Below are 20516 nucleotides of genomic sequence, written 5' to 3' on the forward strand. Positions count from 1 at the left end.
TCAGCAGTACAAGTTGTGAATGATTATATCTCATTTTGCGAGGAATTATGTGTTGAAACTAAACGTGTCACCTTTTATCCAAATCAGAAGCCTTGGTTTACGCATAAAGTCAAAGCACTCATTCGCGAACGATCAAATGCCTTTAAAAGTGGTGATACAGTTCGCATTAAATCTATAAAAGCAGAAATAAAGAATGAGATAAAAAGAGCAAAATATTTATTTAAAGGAAAGCTTGAAAATTCCATGGAATCTGGAGATGCCAAGGCGGCCTGGAATTGTATGAATATTATGTCTGGTGTTAATGCAAAAAAGAAGACGGACCTTCTGCTATACAATGACGGTGATAAATTTGTAAATGACCTAAACAAGCACTTTGCGCGATTTGAGAATGCCAGTCATACCAATTGTACCAATCTGACTTCAAATATTATTACTAGCGAACAAGTTAAGATTCAGCCTTGGAAAATTGAAAAGTTGTTCAAAAAAGTGAAACGAAATAAAGCAAGTGGTCCTGATAACATTAGTGGCTGTATTCTGAGGACATGTGCCCATGAACTGTCTATTCCTTTTACCAAACTGTTTCAACTGTCGTTAGATAATCATATTGTACCATCGGTCTGGAAAGATGCATCTATTATTCCAGTACCCAAAATTCCAAACCCTAAGATTTTGAATGACTACCGCCCAATAGCCTTAACCTCGATAGTGATGAAATGTTTTGAAAAATTTATGTGTAACTCAATTATTACTCCCTTATCCCATTTAATTGATCCATATCAGTTTGCATACCAATCATGCAGATCTGTCGATGATGCGATACTAACTCTTACCCAACTGCTAAACCAGCATACAAATAACTTAAGTTGTTATGCGAGAGTTACCTTTGCTGACTTCTCCTCAGCATTTAATACCCTTAATCCTGCCATCTTAATAGATAAGTTGATTAAGCTAGAGGTGAACCCATCCATAATCAAATGGATTGAAAGTTTCTTATGCAATCGAACACAGAAGGTATCTCTTGGTAACTATAAGTCGAGTGTGATCAACACAAATATAGGATCACCCCAAGGTTGTGTGTTAAGCCCCCTCCTATTTATTTTATATACCAATGACTGTAAGTCAACTTCTAGTAGCATACATTATTTAAAATACGCGGATGATACCGCCATCGTTGGCCTATTAAAAAACAGAGCTAGTGAAACTGAATATCATGATGAAATCGTTGCTTTTTCAAATTGGTGTAAGGCAAATTGCCTCTTACTAAACGAAAAGAAAACCAAAGAAGTAATAATTGATTTTCGAAAAAAATGTACTGCTCTGGCTCCCCTAAAAATTAATAATCAGGAAATTGAATCTGTTGAAAGCTACAAATACCTAGGTGTGACTGTTGATAACAAATTTAGCTGGGAGAAACATTGTAAAAATACTATAAAAAAGGAAATACACGACTGTTCTTTCTCAGAAAACTGAGAAATTATGGGGTAGATAGAACTGTATTAAATTTATTTTACTCTTCGATTGTTGAGAGTGTGCTCACTTTCTGTTGTGTTGCCTGGTTCTGTGGATGTAGAACAGAAGAAAAAACCAGATTACAACGAATATTAAATAAAGTAGGTAGGATCACAGGATCTAGACATAATTTGGATGACCTTTGCAACAAAATCATAAGAAATAAGGCTATGAAAATATGCGACGACTCAAACCACCCTTTAAATAAACATTATGTTAAAATGAGATCAAAAAGACTAAATGTGCTGAGATCGTGCAATAGCAGGGTTATGCGATATTTTAATTCTTTTGTTCCGTATTCTATTAGACTGTTAAATGATTTTGCATAATTTTTGAAATTTTTGATGTATTGCAGCTTTTTATTTTTTATTTTTTATGAAATATTGTAATTAATTTTTTTATATGAAACGTTTTTATATATTTTTGTACAATTTTGTGAAAAGCACTCAAAATATTTTCCCATGTGGACGAAATAAAGTTAAAGTTAAAAGTTATCAATAATTGTTTAATAACAAGTTAACCAGTCTGTACAATTCCAGTATTAAAACTACACGTATTAAACGTAATTTTCGCAAAGAGCGTAAACCATGGATCACTGTCGGTCTGATTAAATCAATTGGTACCAGAAATAAGCTCTATACTGCCTACCTTAAATCTAAGAAACAGACCGATAAGGAAAAATACATAAAATATAGAAACAAATTAACTAATTTACTTCGCATAGCAAATAAAGAGTATTATGCCTCAAAATTCAACCAGTATACCAACAATATTCATAAAACCTGGCGAACAATCAATGGAATCTTAGGTAAAAATAAAAAACAAAACCAACCCTCTCACTTTTTTAAAAGCAATTGTAAAATTACTACCTTACCAGTCGCCAACAATAATTCACTGCTTTCCCCCCTTTTGACTCCAAACTATCCTCCATTCTATGCGGCGTTCCGCAAGGCTCCATACTCGGTCCCTTATTATTTTTAACATATATTAACGATCTCCCTAACTGTTCCAAATTACTCAAATTTATACTTTATGCCGATGACACTATAATATTATTTATTCTCATAAAAATGATCAAATTTTAGTTAATACAATTAATAGTGAATTACGCAAAGTTTCTGATTGGTTCCAAATCAATAAATTATTCCTAAATGAATCCAAATCTAATTATATTATATTTAAACATAAAAACAAAAAATCCATCTCTCAAAACTTAAAAGTTTTCATTAATGACAAGGTAATCACATGTGTTGAGGAAACCAAATTTTTTGGCGTCTCCATTGACTCAAAATTATCTTGGAAACATCATATCAATCCAATCTGCAACACAATTGCGAGAAACACTGGTATGATGAACAAATTAAAGTACACACTTCCATCAAACATTTTATTTAATTTATATAATACGTTAATTCCGTCCGTACATATCATACTGCAACATTGCCTGGGCCGTTACACCTGGCAAGTTCAGCACTTTATGCCCCTGGACTAGTTTCGAAACTACCAATATTGACCGAATTTTTAAATTGCAAAAACGTGCAATCCGAATCTGTTCAGGGGCATCATTCAGATCTCATTCAAAACGCTTATTTTTTAACTTTAAATCTCTGAACGTCTTTGATGTTAATAAACTTCAAACTGCATTATTCATGTACTGACTTACAAATAATCTACTTCCGACCCACATAATATGTTCACTGTTTACTAAACCTTCTGATTTACCCGTTTTTCCAATACTAATGTATACACTGTTAAAAACTGCGACTCGCACATTAGACGTCATTCAATACTTTATACCGGACCTAAACTTTGGGAAAATCTTTCACATTCACTGATAAAGAAACCTTCACTTACATATAAGCAATCTCTAATCCAGGCATATGATGAATAAGGTGTTATGATTATTTTTAATAATGTTAATTTATTGTTATTTTATTTTTTATGTATTATATTTTAATCCCAATTATTACTGATATTTGTTATTCTCTAATTATTACCAGGCATTTTGTGCAGCAAATATCAATACTTCATGTGCTGTTTTTTTGTCATGTACCGTAACCTGCAGTCTTGTTAGGGGGTCAAGCTTAAAGTATCATACTTATTTGACCTCCTTTCACACTTCTTTGTTGTACAAGTATCTCTATATTTTTTGTTTAAATTAGTTTCATTACAGTACCTTAATGTTTATTACTATGATACCTGTTATCATTGTTTCACATAACTTGTATTATTTTTGAAGTGTGAAAAATTGAATAAAAGAAAGAAAAGAAAATGTACTTCGGAAGGCTATACCGTAAATCTTCTAATAGTAACCCACACTCTAATAGTAACCCTCCTTCTAATATAGTAACCAACCTTATTATATGTCAATCTATAATATTAATCCACTACTCTAATAGTAACCCATGGGGTTAATATTAGAGTCATGTTATATACCACCAGTACCTTTGTACAGTAGTAATGTATTGTAATGTATTGTAAAGCTGACTCAAAGAAACATGTATTCACTTCGACTACTCATTAACAACTATTTTATTCACAACTCTATTATCTATATGACTCATACAAATTGGTATAGGTACAGGTGGTATTTGTAAACCAACTGATAATACAGGAAGAAGTGTACTGATAACAAATGTATCATCTTGCCTACTGGCACCATAGCTAGACATAACATCTCTCCCCTCATAATTTTAAATTAGGGAGTGTAATCAATTAACCAACGTGGTTTATAAACTTCACGTCTAGGTCTATTTTTAGCAAATGTATGAACAGTATCTTTCTGTTTCTGTGTGGTTAGATCATTTGTTAGGTATTTGGCATTCCAGATCTTTCCATCATCTAGCTCATATGTAGCATTACTAACAATTTGTTTAATTTTACCTCCAGTATAGAACTTATTACTTGATTTATCAACAGGTCTCGGATTCCTAATCCGTACTGAATCTCCAACTTTAAATTGTTGTTTCCTCACATTTTTCTTATCATCGTAATACTTCTTACTTACGGTTCACAATTCTTAATTTTATCTTCTACTTTACGATCTATAGCAGGAAACCAGTATAGTTCTCTAATCCTGTTTTTAGTTCTTACCTTGATGTGCAGTATGTGCTTGATCAATTATTTTACATTGCAATGATTTTGAGATTACCAGTCTCTCCCCACTCATAATTAAATCATCATTTAAACACAATTCATCTTTTACAAGGTAGTAAGGTTTTAATTCCTCATTTAACATTTTCTTACTTGGCCATGCAGTTGTAATATACTTCTTAAGTAATGTTGACACATAATCAGTATTTGTTTCCTTAATTAACTCTTGTTTTGTAATACAAGTGTTAGCATCCAATATATAACTTAATACATATTCATCACTATTATCAACAGTAGGATTATTTTCCGTTATGGGGAGTCTACTTAAAGCATCGGCAACAGCATTATTTTGCCCTGTAACATATTCAATCACATAATCTAAATTAAGTAGCCACTCTGCCCATCAATCTAGCAATTCGCATGGTTTTATGACCTGTAGCACATGAACTTAGCAATTTCTTAAACAATTTTTTACAAGCATATACACAAGCTAATGCTTCTTTCTCTCCCGTTGAATAATTACGCTCTGCACTTGTCGATGTACGGGATGTAAATGCAATAGGAATTTCAATGTTATCCTTAATTTGACTTAGCACACCACCTATTCCGTAATCTGAACTATCAGTGGTAACAATCACTGGTAATTTGGGATCAAACAAATTCAATGCAGTACTTTTAGCAATACTATTCTTTAATTTATCAAATGCGGCTTGTTGTTCAGTACCACACAAAAACGCATTTTCTTTCCTTAGCAAATACCTTAGTGGTTCAGATGTAGTCGCATAATTTGGTACAAATTTTGCATAGTATCCAAACATTCCCAAAGCAGTTCTCAATTCAGAGATGTTGTTTGGAATTTTGGCCTCGATTAGAACATTTTCCATATTAATAGCATGTTCATGTTCATCTTTACCAAAGACAACAATATCGTCAAGATAGCAACGTACAACCTTTTCATTCATTAGGATTGAACTCATTGTTTTCTGAAATGCAGATGGTGCGGAAGCAAGACCAAAACATACTCTCTTATAACGGTAAAGGCCTTGATGCGTAATAAAAGCAGTTAAATCCCTACTTTCTCTATGTAGTGTTAATTGATGGTACGCAGATCTAAGATCTAACGTAGAAAATACAGTAGCACCATGCAATGAATTGAATAATTCTAAAATATCAGGTAAAGGAAATTGGTCTACTATAAGTTCTTTGTTAACTTCTCTTAAATCTATACAAATACGTACATCACCGGATTTTTTACCTACTACAACAATAGGACTTACCCAATGACTTGCATTAATTTTCTCTATAATTCCTTGGCTTTCTAACCTATCAAGTTCTTTAGCAACTTTGTCTCTTATCGTAAGTGGTAAGCTTCGTAGTTTCTGTATGTAACCATAACTTTATGTACGAAATCCTTCGCGAGTCCCACATTCCCACTGAACAATCTCGGATAGTTCTTTTTCAGTTCTTGCTTGTATTTAGCATCATCAATTGTAGTAGTATCTGTAGCGACTTGGACGCAAGCAATTTGTCCTTTCACAATGTTAATATTTAGGTTGCTAATCAAGTCCATCCCGAGTATAGGCGATCCTTTTTCTACGATGTAAATCTTCGCGTTCACTTTATTGTCTGGCTCACTTGTAAGCATAACTGGTAAATTCACAAATCCATGCACATGATCGGTTCCTTGGAGTATGTCATCAGTTTGATTGACGCCTTTTGTAGAGCTTCTTGATAAAATATCAATTATATATTCTCTTGGGTAGAATTGTAACTGGTGAACCAGTATCTATGGTCATGTTCACTTTTGCTGAATGACCTATCAATACGTCAGTGCGTAATTTTCTGTTAACCATCACATTAACAGACATGGCTTCATCAATATTTTCAATTTCAACACTTCTGCAAACACTAGCAAAATGTCCTATCTTACGGCATTTATTGCATTTAGCTTTCTTTGCCTTACATTTGACATCATTTGCTTTATGCGATTTCGAACCACAACGAAAACAGTACTCACTGGATTTGTATTTTGCTGGCTGTTGTTTAGGTTTGCAATTACTCTTTCGTATCTGCTCTCAACAGGTACTGGTAGTTCAGTTTTACCTATCATTTGGCATTGTTTTGCAGCATGTTCGCATTGCCTTGCAATTTCTATGGCCGTATTTAATGTAAGTTCAGGTTCCAGAAGTAATCTTTCGCGAATACGGGAAGAATTAGTTTTCTCAACTAACTGGTCTCTTATCATTTCATCGGCTATTACACCGAAATTACATGAAATTGATAATTGTCGAAGTTCTCTTACATACTCATCTGATGTTTCATCCTGGAGTTGTCTACGTTGACGAAATTTGTATCTTTCTGCTACAACATTCAATCTTGGGTTAAAATGTGCCCGCAATTTGGCAACAGTTGCATCATATGAATTAACATCATCATCTGGATCATTTTCTCTTTCTGGTAAAGAGCTGTAAATACGTTGACCCTCAGTACCAAGACAATGTAGTAAAAGTGCTTTTCTTCTTTCAGCATTCCATCGGTCACTTCCAGACGCAAGTGTATAATTTGTAAAAAATTCAAACCATTGTTCAAACTTTAACGTTGATTTGCCTGGAGTAGGTAGAAACGGTACTGGTGGTGAAATTCCAGCCATTGTATCACAATTTAAAATCCGATCCTCGTCGCCAATTTGTTATATACCCTCAGTACCGTTGTACATGTAGTAATGTATTGTAATGTATTGTAAAGTATTGTAAAGCTGACTCAAAGAAACATGTATTCACTTCGACTACTTTTTAACAACTATTTTATTCGATGTTATGTCTAGCTATGGTGCCAGTAGGCAAGATGATACATTTGTTATCAGTACACTTCTTTATTTTATTTTTTATTTTATTCAAACTCATTCAACAGCGGGAAACCCGCCCCTTACAGAATGGAATAAACTATACCATATAAAAATATATATAAATCTTAAAATCTAACAATACAAAATTATACAATTTTACTAATTTTATTACAAAAACAATTATAACGGTCAAAAAAGAGATCAATAGAATTATCTTTAACAACACAATTATTAAAAAGAAGACAAATACGTGAAATAAATCCATTCTTGGTAACATTAACACGACAATACGGCACATAAAGAAGATTACATTTGGAATTACGAGTACGACAACCAACAGCTTTAACATGAAAGGAAAACAAGGAGATAAAATTACAATTGAAACGGGAATTCATACATTTATACAAAAACTGAAGATCGAACATAGAACGACGAGAGACAAGCGAAGGAAGAGAGACAGACAAAGGAGGACAGTGACAAGTAGAATACACAAAACGAACAAAACGATCTTGGACTCTTTGAAGACGGGTACTATGAACAGACGAAAACGAATTAGACACAACACTACAGTATTCAAGATGGGGACGGACAAGAGAAACATATACTGTATATGAATTAAAGTATTAGAATGTTTAAAACACCAGCAATTACGAGGTATCATGCCTAACATTCTATTTGCTTTACTAACAGCAGCATCAACTTGAGGAATAAAATTTAAGTTACAGTCGATAATAATACCAAGATCTTTATGACGGTCAATTCTTTCCAAAACATGACTATTAATGCTGTAATCATATTGGATATATTGTCTTTTCTTAGTAATCGTCATAATTTTGCATTTTGGTAAGTTTAAACTCAGCTTCCAGGTGGTGGTCCATCTGAAGAGAGTACCAAGGTCATTTTGAAGGGAACAGTATCATTAGGGCCATTGATAGTATTAAAGAGTTTAAGATCATCCGCAAAAAGTAAGCAAGAAGGAGAAAGATTAGAAGGGAGATCATTGATAAAGATATTAAATAAAAGGGGACCAAGGATCGAGCCCTGGGGGACCCCAGACAAAACAGTGAGCCAATCAGAAGCTTGACCTTGAAACATAACGCGTTGCTGCCTGAAATCAAGGTAACTAACAAATAATTTAAGGATAGGGCCAGAAATACCAAATTTGGAAAGTTTATGGACAAGAAGTTGATGGGAGACGAGGTCAAAGGCTTTCGAAAAATCAGTGTAAATAACATCAAGTTGAGATTTGCTTTCGATAGCAGAGTAGGCAAAAGGTAACAGAGAGGTAAGATTAGTGAGACAAGATCTTTTAGGGAAGAAACCATGTTGGAAGGGGCTAAGAACAGGAGAAACGTGCGTGAAGACATGACGATAAATTAAGCGTTCGAAAATTTTGGAAAGAGCAGGAAGTAAAGAAATGGGGCGGTAATTACAAACTAAAGATTTAGAACCCCCCTTGTGAATGGGAATAATATCAGCCCTTTTCCAAAGAGAGGGAAAATTACCATCGAATAAGGATCGAGAAAAAATATGACTTAAAGGGTAAGATAAAGGGTTAGCACCAAGCTTGAGAATGTTGTTAGGTATGAGATCATTACCCGTGGCTTTACGAGTATCAATAGAATTAAGAAGTTCAGCTACTTCAGTTCTGACAATGGGGATAGAACAGAGTTTACCAATAGGGTAGTCAGGAAGAGGGGGAAGATCAACAGATGAACCAGTACCACCAGTTTTACAAATAGAGTGGAAATACTTATTAAACATTTCGGCCTTTTCATAAGGCGAATACACTGAAGAACCCCCATGATTCAATGCTGAAGGCTGCGAGTCATTTGATTTATAAGACTTTTTCATCCAAGACCATAATTTTTTGTTGTTATTTTTCATTTCGTTAGCAAGTGACTGTAAGTATGAATAATACTTACTTCGACAAAGTTTTTTGAAATTGGTCCGGGCAGCGGGCTACTTTGAATAGTGAAATATAGAAGTCAGAAGGATGCTTCTTCTTTTGTTTAAAGGATTGTTCTTTAGCTTTAAGACTAGCAAGTAGTTCAGCATCGAACCATGGAGGTAGCTTCCTGCGTGGTTTATACATTGGAACAAGATCACGAACGGTAGCTAAAACTAAATCATAAAAAAGGTCAACAGAATCATCAACATTATTGCACAAGTCTAAAAGGTTCCAGGGAACACGATTAAGAGTTTCAATTAAGTCAGCATGATCTATTTTCTTAAAATTATAAAAATATCGAGAATTCTTAACATTTCGTGCAGAGGTACCAGAATAAAACGAATAAGAACAAGTTAAAGACGAATGATCAGAATTAAAAATATCATTACAGCAGTATACACTATTTGAAATATCCTTATCACAGAGTATCAAGTTTAAAATATTACCATTACAAGTAGGTTCTTTATTACATTGATAAAAAGAAAAAGGATTAAAAATAGAGTCCAAGAGAATCTGTTCATTGTTGTTTGACGAGGCTGGAAATTGAGTCCATAAAATATTAGTAAAGTTAAAATCACCGAACACAAGAAAATCAGCATCAGGTTTTTGGCTAGATATCTGTTCAATTGCCGAGCTAATAAGTTCGGTGTAGCGAGAGAGATCCTTATCAGGTGGACGGTAGATAACGCCAACAATTAGTTTCTTTCTTCTAGAGGCTTGCATTTCCATAAAAATTGCTTCTAAGTTGTGACAGTTCACGATGTCAAGTCTCTTGGATTGAAAATTATCAGACACAAGGAGCAAGATACCACCTCCTCTTCTTCCATCGTCTCGGTCCCTTCTATGTAAATGAAATCCAGGAACTGCCATTTCGGCATCTAATATAGTGTCATTTAACCAGGTTTCGCATAAGCCCACTATTTGGAATTTGTTAGCTAATAGATGACTAACAAGTTCAGTTTTGTAACAGGTTACCTTATTCTTTAGGCTGTGAACATTCTGGTAGTACACGTTGAGATGATGTTCAGATTGATCAAACGAATTAGTTGGTCCTTGATTAGGCTTCACATCGCCGCTTAACAACAGATTGTCGTAGTATAAACGGGGAGAACTGTATTTATTCCACCTGGGTAACACGAACGTTGATCCGCCGTGGTTGGAACGACTGGTTGAAATAATATAATTTATAAAGATCAGCCCAGCCGGCAGTTACCGACACATCATGGTCTCGCGAATAAAAGACCACATCGCATCCATTGATCAAACCACCGGTATATGAATTTCATGATCACAACTCCGAATATGCTCAGTAATATTGCACATGATGAAAATAAAGAACAAACCTAGACGCAACACAACAGAATGCATGGCATGCATGGTATGTTTCGTGGTAGCTGGCGTAGCCATTGAGTAGTCGTTTTTCCAAAAACGAATAATAGTCAGTGTCGTAGGCTGTATTATCAGTTGGTTTACAAATACCACCTGTACTTATACCAATTTGTATGAGTCATATAGATAATAGAGTTGTGAATAAAATAGTTGTTAAAAAGTAGTCGAAGTGAATACATGTTTCTTTGAGTCAGATTTACAATACTTTACAATACATTAGGCCAAAAAAAAAATTATTGTGTTGGCCACGCCCGACCGACCCTAAACTTCCGAAAATGAATGTCGGCTTTTTTTTTTTTTTTTTTCTTTGTGAGCCAAACGGCAATTTTGAAACCAAATGGTGAAAAAACATTGTCTTATTTGCCAAATTGGCGAACATATTTCACCTCCACCGGACGTGTAAAAAAGAAGCGTGCAACCAACCGTGAATCAATCACGTGATAACCGGAATACGCGATTATTAATTTTTGGGGATCCAAGTTTAAATTAAATAAACACTTTGATTACACAGTGGTTGAGACAGGTTTCTAATAGTTATCACATTTTTAAACACCCTCATAATTAATGGACTCTACCAATGTTGATCTGCAGCAAAGAACAACAGATCGTACATCCACGAGGTTGTTGATGCGGTGTTTACGGACTTGTTAAATAATAATAATATAATAATAAATACTTTATTTTAACACGGAAAAGCTTGTGTCACCATAAAGGTGTTCTTCTACAAGGCCGTGATCAACTAACAGTAGTACACAGTACACATTTAAAAATAACAAATTTTAAAAATAACAAATTTTAAAAATAACAAATTTTAAAAATAACAAATTTTAAAAATAACAAATTAGAGAACAAAAATATATGAACAGAAACCTTAATTACATTTGTGATAAGAGTACAAAATAAATAATAAATCACACCAATAATTTTTTGAAAGTATTTAAATTTGTGGCATTTTGCATTGGTTTTTTTAAAGTATTCCATAAACTAGCACCATGATATGAAAAACTTTTTTTTTTATATTCTGTTTTGGGTTTATTAAATTTTAATACATCCTTTGATCTTGTATTGTATGTGTCTAGTTTGGGTGTAAATAGTTCGTTTAGATATGGTGGTGCTTGATTATGGAATATTTTATATAACATTTTGGCTTCATTATTATGTAGTTGAGTATTAAGATTTATCCAGTTTAAGTTTTGCAGGGCTTGTGTACTTGAGTCGTATTTCCTTGTTTTTGTAATAATTTTGGCTGCTCTGTTTTGTAGCATTTGTAGTTTATTAGTATTTTTTTTATTTGATCTGCCCCACACAATATTACAATAGTTAAACTGAGTTAAACTTATTACAAGAGATAATACTATTATACATTAAGCAAGATACATGTTTTGGGACGAGATTTGAAGATTTTTTTAAGTAGTACAAGCCTGGCAATACTTTACTTTTAACATTATCTATTTGTTTACCCCACAGTAAATATTCATCAATAACAACACCTAGATGTTTACAGCTTTTTACTCTTTGTAGCCGAACATTGTCTATGTTTAAATTTAGATCAATGTTTGCTAATTTTGCAAGCCTTTGTTGTGTTCCTATAAACATACACTGAATTTTATTTACATTTAGACTAAGCTTGTTACTTGCTAGCCATGATTTGATTTTTTTAAAATCTTCATTAATTTTTGCAAGTACTTCATTTATATCAGAAGATGCAAAGTAAAGAGCTGTATCATCTGCATACATACTAATCTGTACACTATTTACATGCTTTGGTAGATCATTTACATAAAGTATAAATAAGAGTGGTCCCAAAATTGATCCTTGGGGGATTCCACAATTACTATAGCATTTATCTGATCGGACACCATTTACTTGTGTTAAGTGCGTACGATCACAAAGATAGTCTTTAAACCAATTTATAATAGAGACATCTAAGTTAAATGATTTAAGCTTGTCTATAAGTATGGTATGGTCTACCGTGTCGAAAGCTTTTTTCAGATCAAGCATGACTAAACCTATATACTTCCCACAATCAATATCATTTATCCAATCTTCTGTAATGTTTAATAATGAAGATACAGTAGAGAAATTAGGACGAAATCCTGATTGGTAAGCATAAATCATATTTTTTGAGTTAATAAATTGATAGACCTGATCAAATACAACCCTCTCGATAATTTTAGAAAGAATCGGTAAAATTGATATGGGTCTGTAGTTGCTAGCTTCAGTCCTATCTCCCCCCTTAAACACTGGGCATATTTTGGCACATTTCCATCTTTTTGGAAAAGTACTGGTTGAGAGTGAGAGATTTACCAAATAAGTGAGAGGTCCAACGATTTGATCACTAACCAACTTCAGCATTTTAGCTGGAAGCTCATCTAAGCCTGTCGCTTTACTAACATCGAGTAAGTTTAATTGTTTATAAATATATTCCTGATTAACAAAACTAAATTTAAGTAGGTCCCTACTTTGATTAGTGTTATTTACAATAAGTAATCTAGGAATTTCTGGTGGGATGTTTTTTGCAAGGTCAGGTCCTATTTTAGAAAAATATTTGTTTAAATTGTTGGCTATTTTAGAAGAGTCTGCTGTTAGTTTGTTATCATTTGTTTTTAAGTTTGATATTTCAGTGTTTATACTCTTTGCTGGGACAATATATCTTAAAGTTTCCCATATTTTCTTTGAATCTTTTGTATCTAATTGTTTAGAAAAATATTCTTTTTTACATTTCTTTATTTCAGCATTTACCTTATTTTTACCTAGTTTGTATTGAGCCCACAGTTCAGGTGTATTAGTTTTAGATGCTTTCTTTTTTAGTACATCACGCTCACGCATAGACCTAACTAGATCATCTGTTAGCCAAGGACTAGTTTTGTTTCGCACCCTCTTCTTTTTTAGCGGGGCATAATCATTAGCAATTTTAAGAAAATTAGATTCGAAAAAATATGTAGCGTCATCAATATCATTATAATGTTGAATTTCTTGCCAGTTTATTTTTTCAATATCCCTTTTAAATTCATTTTCATTAAAATGTTTGTAGTTTCTACTTGTTTTATATTTATGCTTATGAGCTTTACACTTTTCTTGTTTACCAACAATTACATAGATAGCAGAATGGTCACTGATACCTGTATGTAAAACACCTGATTTGGAGATACTATTAGGAACTGTTGTGTAAATATGGTCTATTAAAGTACTACTATTTTCTGTGATTCTCGTTGGCTCAGTTATTAATTGAGTTAGATGAAAATTTTTAGCAATATCAATTAATTTTTTAGTATAACAAGATAGGTTTTTAGAATGAGTGTCACAATTTACATCCCCAATTATCATATATTCTAAATTTGTACTTTCAACATTCTCTAGTACTTTTTCTATTCTCTCAAAGATCTGCATATCAGAATTTGGGGGTCTATACCATGATAAAAGGAGGAATGGTTTTGAATTTAGTTGTTTAATTTCAATAATAGACATTTCCAAATGCTCATTCATAAGATCTGGTCTTAACTTATGAGTAGTCTTCCCGTTGCGATTTAAGTACACAGCAACTCCTCCACCTTCCCTGTTACGATCTTTACGATAGAGATCATAGCCATTTATACGTACATCATTATTACTAATAGTATAATCAAGGCGAGTTTCATTTAAAGATATAACATCAATTTCATTATTTTCTATAATGTGTTTAAAATTGTCAAAATTACCTATAAGTGAAACAATGTTAAGACTTAAAATACTTAGACCATGTCTTTGAAATATTGAACAGTCTTCAGTGAAAACATCCGTTGTACCGGTTACATCTTGAATCGAGTTGTTAGTTTCAAATAAGAGCGGTAGGTTTAACGTTTCGTTTAAAATATTGTTACTGTAAATGTCTTTTATTTTCACGGCCCTATCTTCATTGCCATCTTTTCATTGTTGTTGTAATAAACAAAATTTAGCCTTGTGGCCATCCTCTTGGCAGTACCAACATTGGAGCGGTTTCCTATGTCGACAAATGCGCCGAATATGTCCATTTTCTCCACAGAAATGACAAGAAGCAATAGATGAAGTTAGTTCTGTTTGGCGGGTGTTTGTTTTTAAGATTGTCACACTAGAGTTTATGCTTTTGATGAGTGCAGTTGTTCCACGTTCATTAAGGTGAAGTCCATGTCTTGTAAATTTCGAGGTGTCAAGTCCAAATGGTGATAGGAATGCCTTAAAGTTATCTATGAAGCAATCTTTGAAGTTCGCTTTTAGCATTTCATTAGTTTGTAGTACATGTAGATTTAGTTGAGGGTTGTCTAGTCTTGGGCATAAACCAGATACATAAACCTTTCATGTGATTCTAGATTGCAGATAGACCATAAGTTCATGGAAATCAAGTTGTAGTTTATTTTTGTTGAAATTTGGATTTCCACAGTCATTTGTACCAGCATGAACAATGACATTTCTTACCTGACTTAGATTTATTTCTTGAATGGTGGCAGTAATTTGTTGAACAGTAGCACCTCGTAAAGTCTTTACGCTAGTATTTATAAGACCTCTTGTTCGTATATGTTTTAGCATGGAGTCTCCAATTATCAAATTTTCTTTCAGTTCCATATGCCTTATGATGGGTTCAGGTTTCGGAGTGTCTTGCTCGACTTTGCTGTCATTTAGATATATGACAGAGCTTGTTTGCTCATCCTGAGAAACAGATGTATCATGATCAGGTGTAGGTGCATCATTTACCGCAATAGCTGCAAATCGATTTGTAGTTTGTACATGAGTAGTTGATTTTACAGAATCCTTTATTTTACATGCTTTACTTGGCGTGCGATACTCATTTTGTTCCTCTGCTTTTTCATGACGCAAACTAGCAAACTGTGTTTCAAGGATTAAGTTCCTTTCATTTAATTCTTTGAATGATGACGTGAGTTGCACAAAGTTGCTATGAATATGTTTCAATTCATTCAGTTGAGTTATGAGTTCACTTATTTTTCCATCCTGTTTTCTAATTTTGCTTTTAAGAGTTGGAATTTGGTCCCAATGACTAGGTGTCTGGATTGATACATCAGTTATTTTAACTTGAGGGGTTTGTGTTGAAATTTCCCGAGTTTCATTGTCAGAGATTTCAGCAATAGAGTTATATGTCCTAGTTTGGTTTTCCTTTACACATCTTGTTGGCGTTGAAGCAAAGGGTGAAATGAACAATGATGATGAGTTCATGGTTATTTCTTCATCATCGTAAAAATGACTGAAATCATCACTGTTACTTATTTTAGAGACGGGACTCAAACTTAAGTTGACCATATTTATAAGTAACTCTGAAGTTTGATAAGTATACAATTCACAAAACTCTAGGTCTCTTGTTTGTAAAGTTCAAGTCCAAGCTAATGTCTATGCAAATCAGAATTTCCTGTTGTAGTTACAATAGAAACAATGGAAGGTGGCTTTGCAGCTGTAGCCTCAAATAAACAGTCTATTCATCTTTTCTCTAGGTGTTAAAAGCTTGGCTTGTCTGGCTTCTTGTTCAAATTGAGGTGGGCTAACTTTTGTGTGTTTAAGCCTACAGTTTAAAATAAGATTTTACCTTTAAAATTTCAGCAAATTTTCTTTAAATATCCATAGATCAGTTTCTTATATATTGAAGTTCTTCTCCTGTTTGCAGTTTGTAGCTTACAGTTAGTCTTTTGTGTTAAACAGTTTGAAAACATGGAGAGACTAGACTGCCATGCACACACATAAGAAATGGACGTTATGGATTTTAAAAAGGCATGGATTCGCCAAGCAAGTAGGCCTATATATGTTTAATAAAAATGTACCTAAGATTGTCGTAAGCTCTTTTGTTCAAACTTGTTATTTATATAGCGATAATCTAGCCGGACCTCTAGCCTCGATCGATCGATGTCGCTGGTGGGGAATTTTCCCGCGATAAGAAATCGGCGAAATATGGCTCATAAAACGGCCTACATTTTAATGTTATATCTTTAATGCCAGTGTAATTACGTATGGATAAAACAATATAAAACTCAATATTTTTCATCTAGAATAATATGTTAACTTGCGTAATGTAGCATTATAACGCGGAAATAGTTATTTCGATCTTGATTGTTTTTGTTGGCTTTAAAAATGGTAGCTAGCCTATAGGCTATAGGGCTAGCCTAGGCCTTTTTGCCTCAAAAAGCTAGGCCTACGTTTATTTATAAACCTTTTTTTAAACTTTTGTTGAAACAAATATAGCTAGCGTGACCCTAGGGTGCTATGAAAAGTGTTTAAAAGTCTTTTTGTATCAATTGTGTAAATTGTTTATTACTTTGCCGGCAACACATTTTTGGTCTGAAAAAAAAACAAAAAAAAAAACCGACCTACCCATTTTTGGGATTTACCCAACACAATAATTTTTTTTTTTTGGCCTTACAATACATTACTACAGTACAAAGGTACTGGGGGTATATAACAAGTCACAAAAACTATTGACAAAATAACATTATGAAGACTAGTCGTTTATGATGCAGCCGTATTTTGAAAATAAGGAGATATAATAGTGCATGTTGATCTCGGGAGTGGGGGAGGATTGAGTGTGTTTGAGTTTATAAAATAAAGTTAGAGTTCAAACAAATTTGTTTATTCATACTGTTTTATTATTTTGCAATGATTTGCTGAACGGAATAGTTGAGGTGAGTTACTATTTTCAAGTACCTAAATTTAGATTAGTAATAGTAACCCACTACTCTAATAGTAATCCCCCTTCTAATAGTAACCCACCCTAAAAAACAATCAAAGAATAATAACCCAGGGTTACAATTAGAAGATTTACGGTATACGTTATGCAGGCTGACTGCCGTGATTTAAACAATATAGGTATCGCGGTTGTCTGGAGGTGTCCTACACGAATCGTTCGTGCACCAGCTCACTGTATGTGAGCCCCTTGGCTACGGGCCTGACACCAACGTGTTTGTTCACTTGAGTACATTCTTATACTTTAAATACATTCCCGTTTAATAGGCTGCATTACACACATCTATCTGGAAAATATGGCATCAAATAGCAAATTATTGTATAACAGAAAATGGATGGCAGCTTCTCGTGCTTTAATAAGAACAGAATGAGAATGAATTAACTCATGATGACACTGACGTTATTCACACTGGTCATAGGCCTACTAATTCTGTAGAAGGTAATGAGGAAGGCCTTGAACAGTATGACAAAATTCAGAATCAAACTCCAATATTATATCACAAGAATGAGTAATCCGCGATTTTCCCTGTAAGTACACTACTAACAGTAATATTGTCCATGTGGTAGGGCGATCGTGAGACCGAGGTTCGAATCCAACTCTCGCCGCATTGCTTGTATCCGTAGGCAAGATACTTTACTTACGTTTGCCTCTCTCGACCCAGGTGTATAAATAGGTACCCGGTTAGATCAAGACACAACTTTACGCTGATTACTAGCTGCATTATGGAAGCATGTTTCCATACGTGTTTGATCCAAAAAAAACGACTGGGGTAATAATGTTCAGCGCATTGAGAGCTTGGTTACATGCGCTATATAAGAATGAATTATTATTATTATTATAAGTGAGGATGTATAGGCCTACAACTTTTTGTGACGGTTACACTAATCTAAGGCTGAACCACCGGTAGTATTTTCATAAAAAATGTTATCAACTACATGCCAACATCATGTTAAATGCTGTTTGGATATTTAATTGTTCGATTCATGCAATTTTTGTAGTAAAAACTGCCGAATAAACAGTTCGCTTCATCAACCGGGAGCTATGATAGCGCTACCGGGCGTGTTGGCGTTTTCACGAAGGATAGTTTAATAATATTTCTATATTTAACTTGGTTCTGATAAAACAAATAAATGTTAATGAAATGTAACATTGTATCGTATTAATAACATGTATTTTATACTAATTTATATCATAAAAACAGTACAGTACTTAATTTACCGGGCGTAGATTAGTACGCGGCAATGGTAAAGAGTAGGCCGTGCTGAGTAACGCTTCGTTGATTTTTGGTGTTGCTGTTAGGCCTTTTTTGTGAACTAATTTAGCATGGTAATAAATAATTTTCTGTAGAAGTGAATGTACACTAGTTTGTTATTAAATATGGTTCTAGGACACCTACCCCCTAGACAGTTACCCCCTAGACAGTTACCCCCCGGATGTTTACCACCCGGACAACTACCCCCTTAGGACAACTACCCCCCGGACAACTACTCCCCGGACAACTAACCCCTTAGGACAACTATCCCCTTAAGATAACAACCCCCCCGGACAAATACCCCCGGACAACTACCCCCTTAGGACAACTACCCCCTTAGGATAACAACCCCCGGACAACTACCCCCTTAGGACAACTACCCTCTTAGGATAACTACCCCCCGGGTAGCTATCCCCCGGGTAACTACCCCCCGGGTAACTACCCCCGGTCAACTACCTATTATACACTGTTGCAGAGTCATGTTGTTGAATGGTCTGGGTGGTAGTTGTCCGTCCGGGGGGTAGTTGTTCTAAAAGGATAGTTGTCTGGGTGGTAGTTGTCCAGGGGTTAGTTGTCCTACGGAGGTAGTTGTCCTAAAAGATTATTTGCCCTCGGAGTATTGTCCAGGTCCAGGAGGTAGTTGTCCTACGGGGAATATTGTGTCAGAGGTAGTTGTCCGCGAGGTAATTACCCGGGGGAGGGGGGTAATTGTCCGGGGGGTAGTTGTCCAGGGGGTAGTTGTCATAAGGGGGTTGTTGTCCTAAGGGGGTAGTTGTCCGGGGGATATTTGTCCGGGGGTAGTTGTCCTAAAGGGGTAGTTGTCCTAAGGGGGTAGTTGTCCGGGGGGGTAGCTTTCCGGGGGGTAAATGTCCAGAGGGTAAATGTCCAGGGGGTAAATATCCGGATACGATTAAATATGTATTATAAAATGTTTTACAATTGCAAAATATATTGTCATAATTCTATTTAATGTGACATGTATAATATCTAATAAATCAAGTCTTATTTAGTCTGTATACATCCGCCCTTATGAGGGCGGGCATCACTCTCTGTTACAAATTTCTCACGCAAAAATCGCGGAATATTCATTCTTGTGATATATTATATTCTTTGTGTAGTCACCGAAGAATTCATGTCAACCCCATGTGTTGCTGCCCATCATGACCCAGACAGACACACACAACTGAAGCAATTTGTTTACTGTGTATAAAAAGGTAGGTATAAGCCTAGGCCTAGTAGTACTGTTAGGCCGAGCCTTCCTAGTAGTAGTAGCAGTAGCTTTTACCTACTAACTAGAACTTTATTTGTCGTCTAGGCTAGGCCTAGTACTAGGCCTAGGCCTAGTAGTAGGCCATTAGCCCATGAGGGTGTCAGATGAAATCGGTCGCGTTTGAAATCGGTCGCGATAAAATCAACTTCCGGTATTTTGTATGGCGCGCCGCTAGAGCTATACTTTTGATGATATCGGTCGCGTTTGAAATCGGAAGCGCTATTTTGTATGGATCGAGCGGGATGCATGCATGCTAGAGCGGGATATACATTTTTTGTTTATATAGATTTAATTGATATTTTTTAGAAACTAGATTATTTATATGTGGATATTTTTTACTTGGTAAAATAAATATTAATATTATCAATCATTAAATTAATTTTTTTTTGTATTTCACAGGTCTCGGAGAAGGACTGTGTCTTTTCAAAATGGCCATTTCTAAACACGTTTAAATATTATATTAGGCATAATGTTATATTAGGCATATAATAATTTACCTCTATTTATATG

At 34.5% G+C, this 20516-nt stretch overlaps 1 protein-coding gene across 2 annotated transcripts in view; it reads left to right on the plus strand.

Annotated features, from left to right (window-relative positions):
* The first annotated feature begins 19792 nt into the window (after positions 1–19792).
* Positions 19793–20516, plus strand: part of LOC144844447 (histone-lysine N-methyltransferase SETDB1-like) — a 258872-nt gene continuing 258148 nt past the window's right edge. For both annotated transcript variants that reach the window (XM_078701370.1, XM_078701379.1), the window contains exon 1: positions 19793–19950. The gene's annotated coding sequence lies outside the window, so the exon portion shown is untranslated. The remainder of the gene's footprint in view (positions 19951–20516) is intronic.

Source organism: Antedon bifida, chromosome 1 (assembly GCF_963402885.1).
Source record: "Antedon bifida chromosome 1, ecAntBifi1.1, whole genome shotgun sequence".
Classification (NCBI taxonomy): Eukaryota; Metazoa; Echinodermata; class Crinoidea; order Comatulida; family Antedonidae; genus Antedon; species Antedon bifida.